Source organism: Pipistrellus kuhlii, unplaced genomic scaffold (assembly GCF_014108245.1).
Source record: "Pipistrellus kuhlii isolate mPipKuh1 unplaced genomic scaffold, mPipKuh1.p scaffold_m20_p_14, whole genome shotgun sequence".
Classification (NCBI taxonomy): Eukaryota; Metazoa; Chordata; class Mammalia; order Chiroptera; family Vespertilionidae; genus Pipistrellus; species Pipistrellus kuhlii.
The window spans coordinates 47,041,239-47,065,316 of NW_023425449.1; the positions used below are offsets into that span (position 1 = coordinate 47,041,239).

Below are 24,078 nucleotides of genomic sequence, written 5' to 3' on the forward strand. Positions count from 1 at the left end.
CTTCTCATTTATGTCTTTTACTTATTTTTAAAATTAAAATGCATTCTTGGGAGGAATTTTAAGAACAAAATAAATGGCTAACGTTATTATCTATATAATGGATAGTTAAACAAAAGGGCCCTGTGACTAGCTTGTAAAAAAGAGATAAGGGGGAGGAAGAACGAAGAGAGAGGAAAGAAGAGAGAGGAAAGGAGAGGGTGAGGGAGAGGCAGAGAGATACTTGGTTTCATTTATTCCAAGAGATGGAAATTTTTTTAATATATTTTATTGATTTTGTACAGAGAGGAAGGGAGAGATAGTTAGAAACATCGATGAGAGAGAGTCATCAATCAGCTGCCTCTTGCATACCCCCTACTGGGGATATGCCCACAACCAAGATACATGCCCTTGACCGGAATCAAACCCGGGACCTTTCAGTCCCCAAGCCGACGCTCTGTCCATTGAGCCAAACCGGTTTCAGCCCAAGAGATGGAAATTTAAGTTAGAAGCTCTGAGATTTAGAAAGAGGAGGGAGGGAAAGAGGAAGGGAGTGAGAGAAGAAAAGAAAGAAAAACTGGAAAAAAAAATGATAAATCCATGCTCTGAAAGCATTAATTCCGTGTTCCTAATTTAGATCATATGAAGCTTTATTGGAGCAAGTCTTCTAAATTTTGTTAGAACTCCTCCTCACTTATACACACTCCAACGCCACCCCTGCCTCTAGCCATGTCTATAGAGACCAGATCTCACTGTTAAGGATCTGAGAGGACACACCTGGACAATATGCATCATCCATTCTCAGAAATCCCAGTCGCTACCAATAAGACTGTCTTACCTGCTCCTTCTCTCTCTCTCTCTCTCTCTCTCTCTCTCTCTCTCTCTCTCTCTCTCTCTCTCTCTCTCTCTCTTTTTAGGAATTCTTCAGTCTCTCACACAAAGCATAGCAGATGGACCTATTCCACTGAGGACCGGCTGAGTCCCACACACAGGACAAACATGCAGGGGAGAGTCTGACACTGTGGGAACCCTAATCCAAGCACACCGGATGCTCAAGGCCAATTTGAATGCGGGGGCCCTGTCTAGAGTACGCCGGACATTCAAGGCCACGTTGCCATATGCAGGTGCAGAGGCAAGGACACAGCGATCTTACTGTGCGCACTGCGCAGGCTGCCTTTCTATAACCCAGATACTGTGCAGTTGCTTGGCAAGAAGCCCTCTGTCTGAGTTGGTGTGAAGATGTGTTGCTGATGCCAGAGGCTGGCTGCTTGGTCGGGCCCCTTTGGTAGCAATGTGTTGCTACTATGAGCAAGGGGTGTCTGTGGGGCGGCTTTGAGAACTGGTTTGTCTGACGGCTCCTTGTTAGCAATGCCTACTTGGTCTGCAGTAAAGCCTCTCCTGCATGCCCAATGACAACTTCTCACATCTTCTCCGGCTGTTACGGGCGTCTGAGGACCTGCGTTCCCACAGAAGGTGACACCATTTAGATCCATCCAGTGCACTGCCCTCTGGCTGAGAGGCTTTGGAGGAAGGAGGAATTGAGGAGAAAATGGAGGAAAGCCGACTGCTGGCAGGTTCTTTAAGCATGTCTCAATGGTGTTCTGCCTGCACTGAATATCAAACCCAAAACAGGCTCTGACCAAGTGCCAGTTCCCTCCGATTTGGTAATTTCATAGCCATACTTTCTGGTTGATGCCCCCTTGGTTCTAGAACAAACTGAAGCTAGCTTATCAAAACACAAACAAGACGCACCAGCCAGGCTCCACAAAATCCTGAGCTCTTATGAATGTGGTCGTGTTGGTAAATTATTACCTGGGACTTCGGTTTTGTAAAGGTTTTTCATAGAAAACCCACCTTAAAGGTTTGTGGTGAACATTAAATTAAGTTAAAGTGGAAAGGCAATTAATATTCCCTTGTCAGAGCCCTTAACCATCTCAAAGTTCAGGAACAAAATAGGATTTTTTTCTCTAATCATTTTAAGACTTAACGCTTTATTACATTTATTCATTGGGAGCATTTTAAGTGGCCCCTAGTGCTAGTCATTTGTGCGTTTCCTCAGAGTGTATGGGGCTGTGGCGAGGGAGATAGCACACGTCCCCAGCGCCTCCGCTGCTGGGAACCAGCAGGTCACGCTTGCTTCGTGCTGAAGGTCGAATCACACACACAATTAAAAAGGCAATTAAATGCCGAGCGCGCCCATGATTGTGTGTCCACCCCTCAGAGGGCCAAGCATGTCCCCAAAGCCTATTTGCTAAAGCTGTGCAAGAGAGTACTTGTACTTTCTCTGAGTGCACAACGGCGACTCGGCTCTTTGGAGAGTGATTTCCTGGAAAAGCTCAGCTGGTGATTATTTTTAGGTCAAAGTGGCCTCTCTTCTTTGTGAGTGGTTATTTACATTCCTTACTGGAGAGGAGCATTTTCCGCCGGAGAAAACACTGAGTATATATCAGAAGCATGAAAACAATTACACAGTAAATAATGCATTAATGGATATCACATGTTAAAGAGGCAAATTGTAACAATACAAGGTTCTGAACTAAGTCTGTCGTGCAATCAGGCGGCCTTTCCCCTGGTTTTAATGTGTGAAGACTAGAGTCTAAAGAGCGTCTGACTCCTGGAGAGCAATGCCTCCTTGTGCCCCAGGAAAGGGAGGATGTGGAAATGTAAATACATATGACTTTTTACTTTGAAAGTTTCCTTATTGGTCTCATTAAAACTGTTCACGTATTAAAATGTGAATTATGTCATAAAGCTTCATAAATAGCGTCTTGTGTGCGATGAATGCTTTCTGGGAGCCGCGGCCAGTGCACTTGCTGGTTGGGCATGCTCCCCAGCACCGAAAGGTTGCTGGTTTTGGGCTCAATCCCTAGTAGAGGGCATGCAGGAGGCAGCCAACCTGATTGGATGTTCTGGTCTCACATTGATGTTTCTCTCCCTCTAAAAACAAAGTAAAATAAAAAATATCTCAAGAACGAAGTCACAGCACCACTATGAGAATTAATAATCACAAAATAGCTGCACAATTAAAACTTACCATCTATACACTCTGAGAAAAGCTTGTGCTGTCTGCTGTAGCCTTCATCCATTTCCCCAAACCTACTCACTAGGGATGACAAAATTATCCACATGTAAGCCATTGTGTACTGTGTACATGTGAGCACCAGAGAGAGACATGTTTAATACTCCATCTCCAAACACGGGAGCTCAACTCCCAAGTGCACCATCATGGAGAAGAGGTGAGGCGCCTCTGGGTGCCCCAACCAGGCAGCACTGCGTGCACTGCGCCTGTTAGAAACGCAGCCAGGAGGGCCCAGAAGCTTGGCCGATAGGTCTTGTCCTGGTGCACCAAGGTTGTGGGCTGGATCCAAAATTATAACTACCCACAATTTATAAAGAACTCAGACAGCTTAACACCAGAAAAACAAGCAACCCAATTAAAAAGCGGGCAGGGACTTAAGTAGACACCTCTCCAAGGAAGAGATACAGATGGCCAACAGACATGAAAAGTTGCTCAACATCCCTAATCATTGGGAAAATGCAATTAAAAACACACACCTGTCAGAATGGCTATTATCAATAAACACACAACCAACAAGCGCTGGTGAAGATGTGGAGAAAAGGGAAACTCTCATGCAGACTGAGAAGCCAGTGTGGAAAGCAGTAAGAGTTACCTCAAAAAAGTTAAAAATGGAACTGCCTTAAGACTTAGGGATTTTACTTCTGGGAATATATATGAGGAAACTGAAACACTGATTCAAAAATACACATGTACTTCTACGTTCAATGTAGTGCTATTTACAAACCAAGATTGGGAAGCAGCCTAGGTGCCCATCAGTAGATGTGTGGATAAAAAGCTGTGGACCACACAGTGGAATACTACTCAGCCTGATATAATAGAAGAAGGAACTTGTACCCTTTGCAACAGCATGAATGGACCTGGAGAGTATTATGCTGAGCAAAATAAGCCAGGAAGAGAGAGATAAGTACCATGTGATTACACTCATATGTGGAATCTAATGAACAACGGAAACAGACTCCCAGATTCAGAGAACAGAGTGGCAGCTGTCTAAGGAGCGAGGTTGAGGTTCTGTGACAAAGGGATTCGCAGTACAAATTGCTGGTTAGAGAATAACCACAGAGATGTGGGTTGGGGTGCCATGCTGGGAATATAGTCACTATCGGGATGAGTATGTGTGGGGCCAGGTGGGTACTGGAAGCAGCAGGGACCACACTGTAAAGTAGGTGATTTTCTAACCATTTTGCTGTTCATTTGAAACAACATAGAATCATATTGAATGTAAACTGCAATTAAAACTAAATATTAAAAAAAAAAAAAAAGGACCAGCCGGCATGGCTCAGTTGAGCATCTACCTATGAACCAGTGTGGGGCATATGCAGGAGGCAGCCAATTAATGGTTCTCTCTCATCATCATTGTTTCTATCTCTCTCCCCCTCTCCCTTCCTCTCTGAAATCAATAAAAATACATTTTAAAAAATGGATGTTAAAAGAAAATGCATGGTGCTGGGAGCTGGGTGTCCGTATGGAGTCCTTGTGGACCAGGCTGTTCCAATCCTCGCAGCACCCATCACCACGCCCCTCCCAGAACACAGCTGTTAGACCTTACTGTCCACTATCGCATACTCCTGTGTATTCTTGTCTCCGGTTAGCTCCTAAAGTTCCTGATACAGCTTGTCGACCCCTCGTTACCATGGTTACCTTCGTCTCCATGGGCTAAAGTTCATCATTATTTCAGGACACATAATCAAAAGTGAACAGTTCCCAGCGAATCTGACCTGCGTGGGAAGTCCTTGAGTCTCAGCTGTTACACCGCCAGCACAGCTACATATTAATTTTCTCAGGCTCACATCAGTAGATAGCATGTACTAAGATTACAACTAGCTAAATTCCTTTTATTCCCAAATGTAGTAAGACCTATCTCCTTCACTTTGAAGTGTAGAGTCACAGAATACTTTAACCTATGCCCCATGGTTATATCAAAACCTATTAAATTTAAGGAGACAATAAGCTCTAATGTAGAAAGCAGTTTAATGTGGCACCTGCTTTATAGTGAGCAATCAAAATGTTAACTATTAATATCCCTTTTCTTTAATTTTAAGCTCTTTCTGAGAGATGAGAAAGCTCACGCACATGCAAACACACAACAGAGACACGCAGGCACTGAGGCATCCATTGTCCTCAAGCTTCATGTTAGCGTGGAAGGAAGCTGGCTGCATTGCCAAGAATGCTTTGTTGAAATTAACTGTATTTGAACACTGACAATATAACCTCCATGGTGTGGGCAGTGAGCATGCTGCCGCTGAGACCTCTGTAGTTGGCTAAGGTGTTTGAACATTCCCACTGGCCGGGCAGTGCAGTGGGCCTCACAGCCTCAGTCCCCCTCAGGGGCAGGTGGCACAGCTGATGCTCCGATGGCCTACGCTCGCTCACCCACTGTTGCTCAGCTGACAATAGATGTCCTGCTCTGGGCCGGCCTGAGCTGTGCCCACAGGCCCGGGCAGGACATTGCTGGGGTGGCTGCAGGAGCCTTAGGGGCTGTGCCCTCTGACCAGCCGTCCCTCGCTTCTACATTTAATACATGCCAGCTTGGAGGGGAAGCGTCTGCACACTTTCCTGGGGAAACACTGTCTTACACACTCTTCACGTTCTCCGGGTGTACCTGCTCGCAATCCTGGAGCAAGGACACAGAAAGCCACTTGAAATGCCCTCAGCTGGCCCTCCTGAAGCAGCTCGGAGGTGCAATGGCAGTCAGGCCTGTGCAGCCCCACGGAACGGCCTGTCACGCTGAGAAAGGAGCTCCATTTAAAAAACAGTCTGTTCAACACACCATCCGCGATTATAACGGCCAAGATGGCAGTCAGCAGGGATGGAGATTAGGAGGATTAAATCTTGACGATTAGAGAGAAATGTTTAGAAGGAAAAAGTAAATTAGCAACTTGTGGGGATTACAGAGCATCTTAAATACACAGAGGTTGGCAGCGGGATTCTGAGTCTGCTGGCAGCAGTTCTCCGCAAATCCTAATGAATTTTCCACTTGAAGTGATTGATTAGCCCCGATTGAGGACACTAATCCCTTTAGCCTCTTCTTATCTCCTGGTCTCCGGCTGCCCTGGCTCAGCACAGACTCCCAGCCGCCTCGCGAGGCAGCTCTCCCACTGGAACGGGAGAAGCGAGGACAATAGGCCTTTGCAAGCAGCCAAGGAAGGTTTATCGCCAGGTGGACGATCGTGACCTTGGCTTTTTGGAAAGAAATATTGCATTCACCCGGGACTTTGCGTTTCAGCACTATGGAATCTGGGCTCTCCAAATGACTCTGCGATGGGCCAGGGGCAGAGGCACCCTTACTGTTCACGCCCTTCGGCCTCCACCCAAGGGAGGGAGCTGTGCTGCCCTCAGCTCCTTCGTCATGGACGAAACTTTGATGTAAAGTTTATAAATAATTATCTTTCATGAACCACATTCTTTATCCATTTTCTTTTTCACACTCTATGACCTCCAAATATAATAGATGTATGACCATTTTTGTTGTTTGAAGGAAACGCGTATTAATTTTTTAAATGTTTAGTTAGTTATAATATTGTTATGCTCAAAAGTTTTAAAATGTCATGTAGACTGTTGTTTATTGGAGACATGTTTCTATCACCCCAAGCTGAGACCAGAGAAAGGTTTTAAAAGTGCTTCAGCTTCATTATCTTGTGGTTTGATTTTTCTCAGTCTGACATACTAATCCACCTGTTCCTGACTGCAGTGACGGGCAGCGGCACTGAGACAGACGGGTAGATGCCAGCGCACTCAGGCGTGAGGAGCACGTACAGTAATTTGTGATGCTCCTGTATAACACACTAGGGGCCCAGCGCACCGATTCATGCAGCTTGAAAGGAACTGTGAGCCATGAGGCTGCGGTGGGCACAGGGGCAGGTCAAAGCACATCTTCTGTGCCCCCGCACGCCCCTCTCCCTGCCCCCCACTCCTCTGTCTGCCAGCAGCCCCGCTCCCACTGTCCCACTCCCACACGCTGACTGTGCGGGCCCCGGACTCTGCACTGTCAGCGCCTTAGGAGCAGGGGAGGGGGAGAAGCCCTCAGAGCAACTGGAGCCCCCAACCATGGCTCACACCACTGATGGCACCGAACAGCCCTCCCCCCACTGATGGCACTGAACAGCCCTCCTCCAACCTATGGCACCGAACAGCCCTCACACAGCTGATGGCACCAAACAGCCCTCACCCTAAGGATGGCACAGAACAGTCCTCACCCCACTGATGGCACCAAACAGCCCTCACCCCAAGGATGGCACAGAACAGTCCTCACCCCATTGATGACACCAAACAGCCCTCACCCCAAGGATGGCACAGAACAGTCCCTACCCCACTGATGGCACCAAACAGCCTTCACACAGCTGATGGCACTGAGCAGCCCTCACCCCACTAATGGCACTGAGCAGCCCTCACACGGCTGATGGCACCAAACACCCCTCACCCCAAGGATGGCACAGAACAGCCCTCACCCCACTGATGGCACCGAACAGTCCTCATACCATCACAAAATCAGAATTCGCCCAGACACTGGCTGTGGGTGTGAGTGGAGCTCCAGCATCAGCAGCAGGTGTGAGAGGCGGCTGCAGGCCCCAATCACCTTCCAGGAGCTGGGGAGCTGGAGAAGCCCTGAGGGGCCATGGGGCCATCGGGGCCCACAGCCACTGCTCCCCCACACTGATACCCACTGATGGCGCCAAGCAGTTGGGTCGGCGCTGGACACTGGCAGTAGGTGTGAGCAGGATCATGTCACGGGAGGAAAGAATTTTCAGTAACCACCAGAGGATGGCCCAATGACAGTCACCAGCACCCCGCCTTGGTCTGGCACCCCCGCTCACCTGCTCCACCATGCTGCCACCACTGATGCCCGCCATATTCCACAAGTGCCCCCTTTGGTCAAACGCATGTCATATCGACCAGTTGTTTGTTCAGTTGTTCTGCTGCTGTTCAGCCTATTTGCATGTTATGGTATATATACATATATATATATATATATATATATATATATATATATATATATGTGTGTGTGTGTGTGTGTGTGTGTGTGTGTGTGTGTGTGTGTGTGTGTGTGTGTGTGTATATATATATATATATATATATATATATATATATATATATATATATTAGATTCTTGCATATAATAGACCCAAGACAGAGGAGGTAAGATGGTGGAAGAATAGATGGGCAGATTCTGAGCCCTCTCCCAAAGCAGAAAGAGAGAGCAGATGATGGTCTTGAGCTGTGAGTGTTTATTAGCAAGCTGGGAGACAGCGAACACCAGAAGAAACAGCTGGGGGGCCACTGACAGAGGTACCCCTCACAGGGAAGCACCCAGGCGGGCTACATCCCTGCCCGGAGCTACCTACTGGCTTGGACAGGGAAACCTCGCCATCTTGAGAGGAAGATAGGATCGTGTCAGAGGCCTGAACATCCACAGCCGCAGCGACCACCAAGCAGCTGTGACCCCCCAGAACGCGGATCCCAGATGGAGCAAACACCTGGCCTCACTGGAGTGCCCCACTGCTCAGCGAAAAGGTCAGATTTCGCGGGGAGAGGGTGGAGAGCGCTCAAGGCGAAAACAAAGCCTGCGCGCACAGAGCTCCCGAAGCTGGAGGACAAGGGCGGTGATTACAAATAGAAGCCCCAGCTGTTGGGCGGGAGTCACCCGTGAAAGTGGACGGGACTCCTAACAGGGGAGATATCTAAAGAGCAACACATTTGGATCTGGCTCGGAGGGATAAAGGAGAGTTGCGGGAGATTGCACTTGCTCGGACCTGCCCCCTCCCCCCCTCCGTAGTTCCCGCTTCAGAGAGGACGAAAAAAAAAAAAAAAAAAAAAAAGCTGGAGAGGCTCTAGACTAGAGTCTGGGAAGTCAACCTAGAAACACTGCCCCCGGAGGCTAATTCACAAATTGACTCTAGTGTAATAAAAACAAAGCAAAACCTGCCTAAAAATCAGGACTGGATCATAACAATAGAGGAAGCAAATGACCTTCATTACTGCAAATTTTATTTAAATTTTTTAAATTTTATTATTTTTTTTAATTGTTAAATTTTTGTTTTTTATTTTTGTTTTCATTATTTGCAACGTTTACCCAAGAAACTATTTTTTTTTCTTTTTCCTCACTGGATTTTATCTTTATAATTATTACATTGTATTCGTAATCAACATTATTACTACTACTAATTTACCTTTTTCATCTTATTTTCTTTTGTTTATTTTTATTACTTTTATTTCATTTTATTATATATATTTTTTTTATTTCAGGATTACTGTTCTACAGTCTTTATCTATCTTTCTTTCTCCAACACTTTATTCTATCTCAACCCTACCTTTATGCCTTCCCATTTGACCCAGTAATTCCACTCCTAGGAATACATCCCAAGAAAGTAGAAACACCAATCAGAAAGGATATATGCACCCCTATGTTCATAGCAGCACAATCTACAATAGCTAGAATTTGGAAACAGCCTAGGGGCCTGTCAGCAGATGATTGGATCAAAAAACCATGGTACATCTACACACTGGAATACTATGCTGCTATAAAAAAGAAGGAATTCTCATCATTTGCAGCAATCTGGATGGAATTGGAGAACATCATGCTGAGTGAAATAAGCCAATCAATGAAAAAGAAACACCACATGACCTCACTCATTTGTGGATAATAAAGAATATTATAAACTGATGAACCAAAATATAGATATAGAGACAGTAAGTCAACAAGCAGATTGTCAAATTTCAGTGGGGAGGGGAGGAGGATCTGGGGGAGATAATAGACCAACCGAAGGACTTTTATACATGCATATAAGTACAACCAATGGACATAAAACTCTGGGGAGGGAGGGGATGTGTGGGAGGGAGGGAGGGGGGCAAAAAAAATCAATAAAATATATTTAAAAAAAAAAGAATACCTACTAAAAGAGATATTCTGACATTCAACTTATAAACAGCCAAATATAGCTTTATGCTGTTAACATGGGATTTGAATTATGAACAGCTTCATGCTGTTATGCTGAGAGTTCTATAAGTTAATGAAACAGGTTTAAAGTAAATAGGGGAATAATAATATATGTTAGGCAAATATTAAGCTAAAGAAATTATTGTAATAAAATAAATTCTAATAAGATATAAAAAAATTAAAAAATAAAAATAAATAATAGACCTAAGGCAAAATATCTCTTCTTCTCCACTGATATCTGTTCATTTTCTCTAATACCCTACTTTCAGTAAGGGTTGTCATAAGATGGGGCTAATATTTTCCTATATATTCTGCATTAACTTTGCATTCCTGCACAATAAATTGCCACAAACTAACAGCTTACAAAGCACACTGGCCAGATAGCTCTATGCTCAGTTGATCAGAGCGTCATCCCAATACATGATGGTTGTAAGTTTGATGCAAGTCAGGCACATACAAGAAGCAACCAATAAAGCCAACAGTAAGTGGAACTCATCTCTCTCTCTGTCTCTCTTTCTCTCTCTGTCTCTCTCTCTCTTTCTCTCTCTCTCCTCTCTCTCTCTTTCTCCCTCTCTCTCTCATCTCTCCCTCCCTCTCTCTCTCATATCTCTCTCTCTCTCTCTCTCTCTCTCTCTCTCTCTCTCTCTCTCTCTTTCTCCTTCTCCCTCCTCTCCTTCTTTCTCAAGCATGCCCACACCTTTCCCCCTAATTCTTCCCCAGGCACATTACCTCTGTAGCTCATTTCCTGGGCCCATGCAGCCCAGCTGGCTCACTTCTACTTTTGTGACATCCTAAAAAATCCATTAAAATAGTAACAAAATCATGAACGTGCCATCCTTTGTCATGTTCTATTGATGAGAAGGCAGTCACAGATTCCACCGCACTCACACAAAGACATGGTGTAACACCACGGACAGATCACCAGGGCCATCTTACAATGCTGCTTGTCACATATTTGTTCTACAGTAAGTGTTATGATTTTTCTTAAACATTTATTTGAAAATAAATCAAAGTCACCTTCTCAAGGAGTCCTCTTGAACAACATGTCTAAATTTGCCTCCCCTCCCGCTGTCCTTCTCCAGCCCTCGTCCTCCCTCAGTTTTCTTCATATTTAGCCTATATGATGTATTGGGATGACGCTCTGATTAACTGAGCATAGAGCTAAATATGTGTTTATCACATATTTAGCCTATACTGCTCTTTTATTTGTACCTTTTATTGCCTGTAACCTCCTGGAAAAAATATCTTTTCTATATTTGATTATTCTAAAATAAGTTTTGTTACTTTTGTCATCTAAAACAATAAATTATTTTAATTAGGAACCACAATAATGTATCACATAGAAATTAATAATAGAAATAACTCTTCCAAGAAAATATACTTTTTATCATATCTCAATAGAAGATAAAAAATATTTGTTATTTTATTATTAAATAAAAATATGAAAAATAAGTTAATTAAACATTCAACTCAACAATCTAGTCTGGGAATTATAAAATAGAAGAAAATTTCATGTTAAGAATTTATTAAATTGAAGGGAAAGGTTATCACATTTTCAAATTTTTATAAATATAAACAGTAGAAGTGAGAAATAAAGTGGAGTCACTTCTTAGAAAAAGGACAATAAAACAGATAAATCTCTGGTACATTGGACTTTACGCACACACACACACACACACACACACACACACACAAGCACAGGAAGATCCCTGGCCAGGCTGGTTAGAACATCATCCCCAAAAGCCATGGTCTCAGGTTGTATCCTTGGGCAGGGCACACACAGGAACTAGCCAGTGTATGGATGCATACATGAGTGGAATAACAATCTCTACAATCAATCAATAAACGAGGAAAAACAATTGATATTCAGAAATAATAATGAGAAAAGAGCTATAACCTTCTCCAAGAAAAAAATATTGTAACCTCTGAGTACAAACCTCTGATCCACTAAGTAAATAAGAAAGAGAAATTCAGGATGAGGTAGGAACTTGAATAGAAAAAAATGATTTTAAATTCCGAAGACATATAGCTGCCGCAATCACTAGTGATGATTCAAGTGTACAGACTCAAGAGAAATCAACTGCCAGCTGAACACTGCAGGCTGAAGATAGGTGTTCTTTCATCCCTAAAATATCACAGAAGAGAGCTTAAAACGATCAAGAAATTCCTACAGGCACAAATTATGGAGGAAGAGTTAACAGCGGACATGAGGGGTCAACAAAATTCCAGAAAGCGCAAACCAGATGAGCAATGGTTACCAAGCTGAGCTTCTAGTGCTTCTGTCTGCTACCAGGGGAAGCCCATGGGGGTGAAGGATCCCCTGCACAAACCCCGGGAAGACTCAAGAATAGAGGCGCTGAGATGCTAGACAATGGACGACAGGCTGAACATGACCATGAAGATATGAGATCTCCAGGCCCTGGCCTGGGAACTCAGTTGTTAGAGTGTTGTCCCCATATGCCAGGATGCCAGATTGCCGGTCTGATCCCTGGTCAGGGCACATAGAAGAATCAACTAGTGAATGCATAAATAATGGAAAAACAAATCAATGTTTCTCTCTCTCTCCCCCCCCTCCACGTTCCTATCTCTAAAATCAATCAATAAGCTTTTTAAAAATATTAGATCTCCATTGTTTCCAGCCTCATCCCATGTGGCAGATGGCCACCTCTTTCTGGCCCCGAGCGGCAGAAGACAAAGCGCAGCGCGCTGAGAGCACAGGCCCACACGCCAAACTGTGAGGCCTCCCTCCGCACCCACCCGGGAACACTGCCCGAGGCTCGGAATCCTCGTCCATGTGAATAAAACGGGGGTTCCAGCTCCTGTTCTATCTGACACGGGACAGCGTATGCCTGATTGCCTGGGGTCATTGAGCATGTTTCTGTAACACAGCTTACCAAGGTCATCATTTTGTCATCTTTTTACTAAACCTGCCATGTCACTTCAGACACCTGCCCACCACTTTTCCCATCGCGAGTCCCCTGAGAGATTGTCAACCCCAACCTCTTGCTAGATATGATGGTGGGAAGGCCCATTTATATTTTTTCAACTTTTTTGAAGCCAGGAGCATCCAGAAGACCCAATGGTGAGACAATCAGGAACATGTTGAGGAAAAGGTTTCTGAGAAAGTTATGTTTCCTCCAGATAAAGAGGAGGACACAAATCTCCCCTTCCTCCCTTTCCCGCCTCGCTCAGAGGCCGCGGAGCTGTGGCCCCCTCCGGAGGCCAATCCCGCCGCTGCAGTCCCTGCTTCAGGGACCGCGAGCCTGTGTGTGTTCCTAGGGGACTGGAGAGGACAGGCTGACCTCGAGCCCACTCGGGAGCACCAGAGAGCAGGACACTTCACTTCAGAACACTTCACAGGCTCCAGCGTGTGAGTCAGGGGGCTGGCAAGGGGGAGGAGAGAAGAATGAGCAAATTAATGGAGTTTACGGTGACAAGAGAATAAAACCGGGCGGATGACTTTTGTGGGTCTAGACCACATGTGTCAAACACAAGGCCCGCGGGCCAAATCCGTCCCGCCAGGCCTTGCAATGTGGCCCGCACCGCGCTGTCATCACTGCACTCCACTGCGTTTCCATCACAATGACAGTTTATGACTGTTCAGTAAACCATTCGGCCCGCAATTTAGGCTGGATTTTAGATTTTGGCCCCTTCTCTGATTGAGTTCGACACCCCTAGTCTAGACAGCTGTCTGGGATTTTATAATGTCCCCACTGCCCTCACCTCCTCCCAAAGTAAGCCAATCTCTACCGGTAAACCAAGGCAAATACCAGGAGGATGTGGAGGAAGTCCAAGAATATCTCTAACCGCTTCTGTCTCATGCTTCTTTCCCCCGTTTTTCTGAGCTGCATCATCAAATCAAAGGAAACATAAATATTCTTACAGCTGTCAGCGTGTTTGTGTTTTTAGATATTTTAAATCCATTCAGCCTTGAAGCATTGTGAGAAGGTTTCCATGGTTGCTTGTTAACGCCAGCAGCCATAAACATTTAACAGCTGCTTAAAACAAATTAGTGTCATTAAGCATTTAAAATTTTTTTAGAAATGTTGTTCTTGACTACTAGGCATCTCCATAGGAAGAAGGTGAACGCTCAGCAGGTGTGCTCCCACAGTGAACAAGGGACAGGCCACCTAGACTGCCTGCTTCCCTCCTGTGTCTCTGTGCCCCACTGCTGTGAGGACACTGCACACATACACACACACACACACACACACACACACACACATGTTCAAGATTAGATCAACATAAATTATCAAGGTCTTCACTTTTATGATAGATTTTAATTATTTAATATTTTAGTAGGTTCAGATTTAGTATTTCAGGAAATTAATCCCTCAAAACGAAAACGCACTTTAAAATCAAAGCCTCATCACCTTACAGTTGTCATAACAATGAAGCCTGCCAGGCAGCTCACTTGGTTACAGCGTCATCCCAAGAATGCAGGTTGATGCCTCATCAGAGCACACACAAGAATCAACTACTGAATGCATAAATAAGTGGGACTATAAATCAATGTTGCTCTCTGTCTTTTCTCTCTCTCTCTCTCTCTCTCTCTCTCTCTCTCTCTCTCACACACACACACACACACACACACATCAATAAATTTTAAAATTAAATTAAAACATAAAATAATGGTATACAAATTATTTTCCACAAACCTTTTTCCCGGAGATAAATTTTTGTCAAACATATTAAAAGACTTCTAACAAAATACTGGGAGTCCCTCTCTCACTTCCCCCTGGCCTCCACTTTTGACTGTTTTTATCTCCCACTGTTTTATGTCCCCCACTTTCCAATAGAGTTATATAACTATACAAAAATTGCAATAACTTTGGTTGACTCTATACAGGATGGGGAAAAGTAGGTTTACTGTTGTGAACAGAGTTTACTTTGTGTTATTATTTATTAAGTGCTGGGTTACTTTCCATACGAACAACTGTAAACCTACTTTTGCCCTCCCCTGCCTTCCGTGTGAAGGAATTCCATCTGAAGAGTTCTGTAACTGTGGCTCCTTTGCTTTAGCTTGGTGTCTATCTGTTTAGCTTCTCCTGCCTGATAGCACACTCTGCTCCCCTCCTCACGTAACCAGTCCGAAAGAATAATTTTTAATTAAACATACTTAGTTTTTATACTTGGGAAGGAAAAAAGAGGAAGATTGGGAACAAGAGGTGAGAACACATTATCAAAAAACAGTTGCAGGACAAACAAGGCTTCTGTTTAAATCACCTTTATTTAAAACCAAATGTTCTGCCTGTGCTTTAAATTAGAACAGATATTACAAAATTCTTTTAAATGTGTCTTCACATTCTTATATAGAATGGTCATTTCAAAGAAATTTGCTATAAAGTTCTAATATTGCTCTTCTGCTTTCTGACTTGGTTTCTAAATCAGGAGTAACTCTGGGGCCCAAATACCTCAAATCATAAACTAGTCCCATAGGCCTCATATGTAATTTTGAAATATAAATCCATAATCTGAAGATGAGGCAGATTTTCTTTTATTTTTTTTATTTTTTATTTTTTAAGATTTTATTGATTTTTTAGAGAGAGGAAAGGAAGGAGAGGGAAGAGAGAGAGAGATTCCCAAACAGGCCTTGACAGAGGATCAAACCACAGCCTGAACATGTGCCCTGACTAGGAAGCGAACCACCTATTGGTGTGTGGGACAAAGCTCCAACAACTTAGCCACACTGGCCAGGGCTTAGGGGATTTTAGAATAGATACTTCAATGTCCATATATTTTCAAAGATCAGAAATATCACTTTCCCCCTCAGAGTCACTGTTCAGCAAGTAGAGGTACTGTAGGTAGGAAGGAAGGAAGGGTGAGAGGGAGTGAGGGAGGAGCTACTGTAGCTTTATTCATGGCAAGGAAGCCATCATTCTCAAGAGAATTTGGTCCCCCTAGTGTCTCACTGATTTCTACATTTCATTGTATGCACATCATTTGATGCAACTTCTTACTCCTATTCTCACCAAGACAGAGACGTAACCTTTCGGTTTCAGACCTCTCCACAATCTTTAGGTTATAAATTATTGCTGAATAGTTCATGAGATGACTTTTATAATCAATCTGTAAGTCAAAATGTGGGCAGCCTTTGTTGTTATTATTGTCATTTTTAGATTCCTTTTTGTTAATTACCAATTTCCATTTATTAAAATGAATATATGTGTTAATTTTGCTCTCACATGGGTCTCTATTGGTATTTGGAAAAGTACCTATCAGGTCAATGTTAGGCACTCATAATGCTTACTGATTTGGGTAAAAGGGCATTGATATCATTTTCTCTAACCATTCATTTACATTAACTTTATATTTAGATCAGAGTTTCTCAAGCTTGACACTACCTACCCGTTGGGCCAGACACTGCTGTAAGGTAACGAACTTCAGGGTAGTAGAGACATGTTCTTGGCCTCCACTCCCCAGTTGTCAGGGGCCCTTGCCCCCGCTGACAGCCCAAATACCTCCAGATGTTGCCAGATGTCTGCTGAGAGGCAAATGCGTCCCCAGCTGAGCACCACTGGTTTAAACCAGTGAATCTAAACGCTAGCTTTTGACTTTTGAAAAGGTAGGCATTGGGATGCTGAAACACTAGTGTCTGTAATTCAAAGTAGCTCATCAGGTAAGAAATATTGCTCCAAAATCTTATTTAACTATCCACCCATACTTTTGTGTTTCTACAATGCGGATAAGAATAGTCACACACAAAAGCATTTCTAGGCTGTAGGAAAGCATACTGAGGGAGCATTGTGTACAGCCCTGCCCCCACAGAAACCACAGCAACAGCCAACAAAACCAGCGTCTCCTGCGACCTCTGCTAAACGGAGGACTGGCTGCTGACGAAGGCCTTTGTCAGTTCTCATACGGGACTTTCTGATGCAAACCCAGAGCCGGCTGTCCTACAGCAGCGAGTGTCCTCCGCTTCCCCGGCACATCCTCCCCAGGCAGCACGAGAACGTCCTTTGCTTCGTAGGAAACGTACAAAAACAAGATTCCCACAGCCTTAGCTTTGAGGCTCCAATTAATCTGTTCTCCTTCATCAAGCACAAGTTATTTCATGTACATTTTTTTCTTAATTATCTGAGCTACTCTTATAATATTGTTTTATTTTCTCCAGAGTTTTAATTAGTCACCTGTGAAACAGTATGAGTCTCGTGTTTATTCTTTAAATATTGTTCTGGGAAAAGCTGACAATATCAAGTATACGGAAAATAAGGGGGAAATATCCTTTTAAACTTTTTTTAGACAATAATGTCTTTTTTAGAATATATTTTTATTGATTTCTGAGAGCAAGGGAAAGGAGAGAGAGAGATAGAAACATCAATGATGAGCGAGAATCATTGATTATGCCTCACACTGAGGAATGAGCCTGCAACCTGGGCATGTGTCCTTGACCAGAATCGAACCTAGGACCCTTCAGTCCACAGGCTAATGCTCTATCCACTGAGCCAAACCACCTAGGGCAAAAATGTCCTTTAAATAAAATGTTTTTCTTAAATAAAAATGCTTATCTTGCTCTTATTCAATTGGCACAAAATAAGGATTCATCCATTTAATCAAGCATTTTTTAAATTATTAGAGGATGTTGGATGAAGACACAAACAAGAAACAAGTCCGTCTGATGGCAAAGTAGCTCCTCTCAGATAACCACTCCAACAAGAAAAAAAATGGTATAGAAGTTGGATAAATTTAACAAAAGCCAAGGAACAAACAAACATGGAGCTCTGAGAGGACCTGAGGAACCAGGGGAGAGCAGGCGTCGCTGTGCTGGGAGGAGGGAGGCCACGGCGAGCTCAGTGTGTGCTGCTCCCCTTCCACGCGTTTGGTGATTCACCAGCTGCACGAGGCATGAGGCCAAGAAGCCAACAGAAATAAAGCTCAGCGACATGAGATCTGAGTAGAAAGTTCTTCAGTCCGGTGGTGTGAGGGAGATTAAGTACTGGAATTAGGGGTTGCCAAGAAAGAAAAGACCCTGATCAACACTCCACGTTTTCCAATGAAACCGCTAAAGAGCCACACTTTAAGGACAAGGGCAAAGCAAACAAAACCAGCCCCAGGAAAGACTGAATCCCCTCCTAAATTTTCCAGCTGTGACTGCTACTCTTTCTGCCACAAAACAATGCAATCCTGTCCAAAACAGGAATCATCCCCAAGTCTCCACAGGGCTTCACGCTCAGGGTCTGGAGTGCAAGCACATCCCAGGCGTGCCAGGAGAGTAAACCAACTAAGAAGAAGAACGGGGAGGAAAACAAGAGAGAGAGAGAGAAAGAGGGGAATGTGTATCTACAAGCAATACACATACTGTATTTCAAACATGGATTTCGAATAAGTACTTTCAATTATTCAAGAAAATAGGTGAAAATATGGAGACTTTTACTACAGAATTGGAATTTATAAAGAAAAATAAAATTTAAGTTCTAGATAGCAAATTGCAATAACAGGGAGAAAATAAACAATAGTTAGGATTAATAACAGATTAGACACAAAACAGATCATTCTCAAACTGGAAGACAGATCAATCAGTATGAAACATCCAGAATGAAGCTTGAGAAATGAAAAGATGAGAAGCAGAGGAGTTTCAGAAACATATAGGCCATCAACAGCAGGTCTAACACCTGCATTTATTTTTTTTTTAAGTTTTTTTTTTATTTTTATTGATTTTTTACATAGAGGAAGAGAGATGGATAGAGTTAGAAACATCGATGAGAGAGAATCATTGATCAGCTGCCTCCTGCACACCCCTCACTGGGGATGTGCCCTCAACCAAGGTACATGCCCTTGACCAGAATTGAACCTGGGTCCTTTCGGCAGGCCGAGGCTCTATCCACTGAGCCAAACTTGTTTCAGCCTAACACCTGCATTTAAAGTACTAGAGAGAAGCGGGAGGAAAGGGCAGAAGCAATATTGTGTAAAATTTTTCTAAAATTGATGAAAGACAACAAACCACAGATTGATTGCTTCTTATTAGCCAGAAAGATCTATACCAAGAAATAAGTCATGCATGTTAAGGGAAATCTCCAAAATATAAAAGGAAAAGAAGAAAACTAAAAAGCAGCTGAAATGACAGGCAGTTGGGAGCAATCAGAGAGGGCAGCACGGGAGGGCAGTTGAGGGTGATCATGCTGGCAGGGGAGCAGTTAGGTGTCAATCAGCCCAGGAGGGGAGCTGTGAGGGGGCTATCAGGCTGGCAGGGAGAATGGCTAGAGACAATCAGTCAGGTAGGCAGGCAGGCAAGTGGTTAGAAGCCAGGAGTCCCGGATTGTGAGAGGGATGTCCAGCTGCCAGTTTAGGCCCAATCTCACAGGAATCGGACATCCCCCGAAGGGTCCCAGATTCGGCTGAGGGACACACACTCTCTCAAGTGCACAAATTTCATGCATTGGGCCTCTAATCTATACTAATAAAAGGGTAATGTGCTAATTAGACCAGACATCCTTCTGGTTGTCCTTCCGGACAAGGCCACAGTGGTGGGATCAAGGCAGAGGTGGTTAGGGAAGACAAGGCCAGCAGGAGTGAGCAGTTAGGGGCAACCAGGCTGGCAGGGGAGCAGTTAGGGGGTGATCAGGCTGGCAGACAGAGGTGGTTATGGGTGATCAGGCAGGCAGGCAGGTGAGCAGTTAGGGGCAATCAGACAGGCAGGCAAGTGACCAGCTAAAAGCCAGCAGTCCCAGATTGTGAGAGGGTTCAGGCTGGAGGGCCGGAATTTCATGCACCAGGCCTCTAGTTATGATCATAATAATAGGAAAGGAGTAAAAGGAAGGCCAGGCATTACAGGCTTGTTCCTGTGAAACATTGGGAGAAGGGGACCAGACAGAGGGAAGCCAGACCGTGCCCAGAAAAGCTAGGGGACTAACAAAGATACTTGCCTGCCAGTCTCACCTGCGGGAAAGGTCATTGGCCAGAATGGGTGTGGCCACTGCCAGCCCACAAAGGTTTGGGATGCTCAGCCCCTAGACAACTGAGTTCCCCCTCTTGGTGTGGTGCCGACCTCCAGGAAGGGGAGAGGACGGCTGGAGGGCCGGAGTGGACCAGCACACACCTGGGCTTACTAAGGCTCCCTCGGCCACCGTGACCCCAGGAAGCGATAAACGTACCTCGCGCTGATGAGAGGATTGAGTGCCAGAGGCAGAAAGGCACTCGGATCACGTCGTGAGTAATGGGAGGAGTCAGCCAGCACCCAGTCCTTCCTGACCTGCAGCCCCGGGCGCTGGGCCATCTGCACGGCGGGGACCTGCACTCCCAGTGACGTGGAGCCGAGGCAGCGCCGCCCATCTGTCCCCACTCACTGTCTCCTTACCCGTAGTGTCCTCCCTTATGCCCTTCCCTTCTCAATCCTCACCTGAGGACAGGTTTTATGATTTTAAAGGGAGAGGAAAAGGGAGGGAGAGAAACATCCATCCAGTCGGTTGCACCACGTACAGGCGGGGATCGAACCCACAGGTGTGTGGGGCGATGCTCCAACCACCTGCGCCACCCGGCCAGGGAGCTCCCTTTCTCTGTCATCAGTGATTGCTGCTCCCGCAGAATCTACATTACTTTCCCTGACCACACAGTGACTCTCTGGCCCATGTCCCCTTCGGCTTCAGCAAAGCCTTTCCCAGGAGGCCCTCTCCTTCCACCACTTTCCTCTCAACCACTGGGGACAGCCTATAGAGCACAGCACCCATCTCCAGGAGCACCCACCGCCCACAGCACCCCGCCTGGAGTACCCCCTGCTCATAACACCACCCCCACCCCACGCCCTGAGCACACCCCGCCCTGAGCACCCCCTGCCCACAGTGCCCCCTGCCCGGAGCACAGCACTGGGAGGCATGACCTGAGGCGTGGGCATCTGGCCTCTAAGCTGTCGAGTCTCCCAGCCAGAGCCTGAGTGGGGGCCAGTCCCAGCACTGCTGGCTGCCCCTCCTCGGGTGTCCTCCGGACCCTCGTTCCCTCGGAGGGAACACCTTCACGGAGGCCATGGGCGAAAGGACAGCGGGGCCAGGGCTCTCAGAGGCCCGGAAGCGGCTCTTCACAGCTCAGCCACACGCTTCCCTCTCCTCCCACCCTTTGGGCCACCCCCCGAATGCACAGGCGTGTTTCTCTTCTCAGAAATTAGTCATTTATAAAATAAAGCAATTGGTCCTTTATAAAAAGAAACCAGTTCTTTTACCCAAGCAGTCCTTGACTGCGTGCTAGATGCAGTGGGATGTCAGGCAAGTAAATGGTCAAGTTCAGCAAAGGCTCTAATGTTTCCATGACAGTCGATTGAAACCTTCTCATCTTTTAAAAAGAAATTCAAATTCTACGCGTCAGATCGAACTCTCCCAAACAGTAGTCAGGACACAGCTGTCGCACCCCGACCATCTCCTTACATCTGCTGACAGGTCACCCCAAATCCCCGCACCACCGTCCTCTCCCCACGACCCTCCCGCGGGCCATCACACCAACATGGAAGATTTCACATGACATCTGCCCGTCACTCCTGCCTCCCCCCACCCCAAGCTTCAGGACACCGACCCCCTGCTCACAGGATGTGCAGTCCTGGGCCCCGCTGTGTCCTCCCTGCAACCTCCCTTCCAGGACCTGCGGGGCTGGCTCCCAGCTCCTCCTGACCCGGTCGGGCCCCGCACAGAGAGGACTCTGATCCTGCCTCGTGCTCGCTCCCAACTGGGCAGCAGTGCGTCTTCCTGCACTGATGGCTCACAAGCCTGCGTGTGTTCATGCTCTCTCTTACATGGGCCTGCCAGCTCCCCAGGAGGGAGAAGATGGCGAGCAACCCCCATACCAAGGATGCTGCCAGAAACCCATAAGCTTTCAAAGTTCGTGCTGACTTCAGGAGTTTAGGTGTGGAAAATAAATCAGTCGAGATTATTTAGAAATTAAAGCACCAAGCCATGTTTTAGCTCACAGATTTCTGTTTATCCATGAGACACTTCCCCCTCCTTCTGAAATACTTTCTCTTTTGATATGTCATTCTTTCACCAATGGGTACACTCAGCAAAGCCGTGGCTCCAGGGGTACTGCCCCTCAGCGTTCACCTGGGACTGAGCACAAACACACAACCATCTGACCCCTGTCCCTGAACCAAAGCAGCTACAAGGAGCACATCCCAGGCTGGGTCCTGGAGAGGCCTCCAGAGATGCTCTGGTTTGTCCTGTCTCCAGATCCATAATTCTTCCATCTGGGGCTTCCCACACTCTTCCATCGGTTCCCCTCCTCATCCAAGGATGTTTGTTTGTGGTTTTGTTTTTGTTTTTTAATTGATTTTAGAGAGAGACACACAGAGAGAAACATCTATGTGAGAGAGAAAAACACTGACCTGGTGTCTTCCACACCTGCCCCAACCGAGGACTGAAACCCACCATGTGCCCTGGCCAGGAAGCAAACTCTCACCCTTCGGTGCACAGGAATCTTATGCTCCAGCCACTGAGCCACACTGGCCAAGGCACTTCCTACCATTCACATTATTCAGAGTCCTTTCCATTGCTCACAGTCTAAAATCCTAACTAAATATCTGATAAGCTAACATCCAATTTCATATGCCTTCAAATACATGACTTTATAGGAGTCTCCCAACTAACTCACTCTCTCTCTCTCTCTCTCTCTCTCTCTCTCTCTCTCTCTCTCTCTCTCTCTCACACACACACACACACACACACACACACACACACACACACTGTCTGCTCTGCACACACGACCCCGTTATGCTTTGCCCGTTGGCCCCTGCAGCCCTCCCCCTCGGGTGACACCTCCCGGATGCCCTTTCCCATGACTTTAATGCTCCACACTCAGTTACCCTTCTTCCCCGCCAGCACTGTTGACTTAGAGCTTCTTAACAAGGGAGAAGGTAAGAATTAATAAAAATAACGAAGGCAAATCACACTGAGTAATCAATGAGCAATAATTTCTTCATCTTGTCAGGAAGATTTACATGTCTTCAAAAAGAAACTACTGTTACCCAAAATTGATTTCTTTTTGTTAAAATCACAGGCAGAATGGCAAAGTGGAGATTTTTAGTTGCTTTTACTAAGTGTTGTCAGGTCATGAAGTTGCCCACCAAGCCAGTCGTGGTTCAGCAAGTCCCAGGCAAGCACAGGGCTACAGACCTGAGAACTTTCCAGCAATGCCCAGGTCTCAGCTGATCGACGTGCGTTCACAAAGGCCTCGGCCACTAGGCGGGTCAGCAGGGTCACAGAGAGATGTCTAATGTTACCAAACATGGCCCGCACACGCTGAGACTCCAGATCTCCTCTGCCTCAGTTTTGGGGCAGGAGAAAAGCAATGATTTGTTTCTAACCAATAAAATCTGGGCGAGGTCAGGTCCCTACAGGCCCCTGACTCGGTTACATAAGACTTCAGTTTAGCAGAACGAGAGACTCTTCCTGGCTGGCTCTGAAGGTGGAAGCTTCCTGCTGTGGAAGCTGTGAGCGAGGACCGCACAGCAGGGTCTGGGACCTCCAGCAGCCCTCTGCTGAGAGCCAGGGAGACAGCAGAGATCTCAGTCCATCAACCACATGACACTGAATTCTGCCAACAACACAGGTGAGCTGGAAGGCAACCTCGTGTTCCGGAAAGGAACACCACCTGGCAAGCTCTTTGATTGAAGTCTGGGACGTGAGCAGAGGACCCGGCCAACCTTGCCCAGAGTTTGTTTAATGCCACCGAGTTGATGATACTTCATTACATAGCGACAGACAATGAGTAACTAGCGTACGAAGGTGACAAGATAAAAAGCACATTCTGTAGAAGAACAGACAGGAATTGTAGACTTAACCTATACATTGCTCTTTTACTCACCAGCGTTTTTGTCGTATCCGCCTCAAAGCAGTGATGGGAGGCTTAAACCAGAAATGCCATAGAGAGAAACTATGGCTTTGTGTGAACATTAAACACCCCATAAAGTGAGTTCCCTTGTCTGGTGCTCCCTGTTGTCATTCAGTGGCTGGGCTGCAGTTACAGTACACTGACCCTAACAGCTAGCTTTAAAAAGATTTTTAAAAAATCATTATATATCCTATATAAAAGCCCAGCAACCGAATGGCAGAACCACCAGAACCACCAGGGTGACTAGTCGACCAGTCGCTATGATGCACACTGACCTCAGACGCTCAAT

The 24,078-nt window shown here is 45.6% G+C and overlaps 1 protein-coding gene across 1 annotated transcript in view; it reads right to left on the reverse strand.

Annotated features, from left to right (window-relative positions):
• Nucleotides 1-24,078, reverse strand: part of CNBD1 (cyclic nucleotide binding domain containing 1) — a 195,244-nt gene that overhangs the window by 135,520 nt on the left and 35,646 nt on the right. The gene's annotated exons all lie outside the window — the stretch shown is intronic.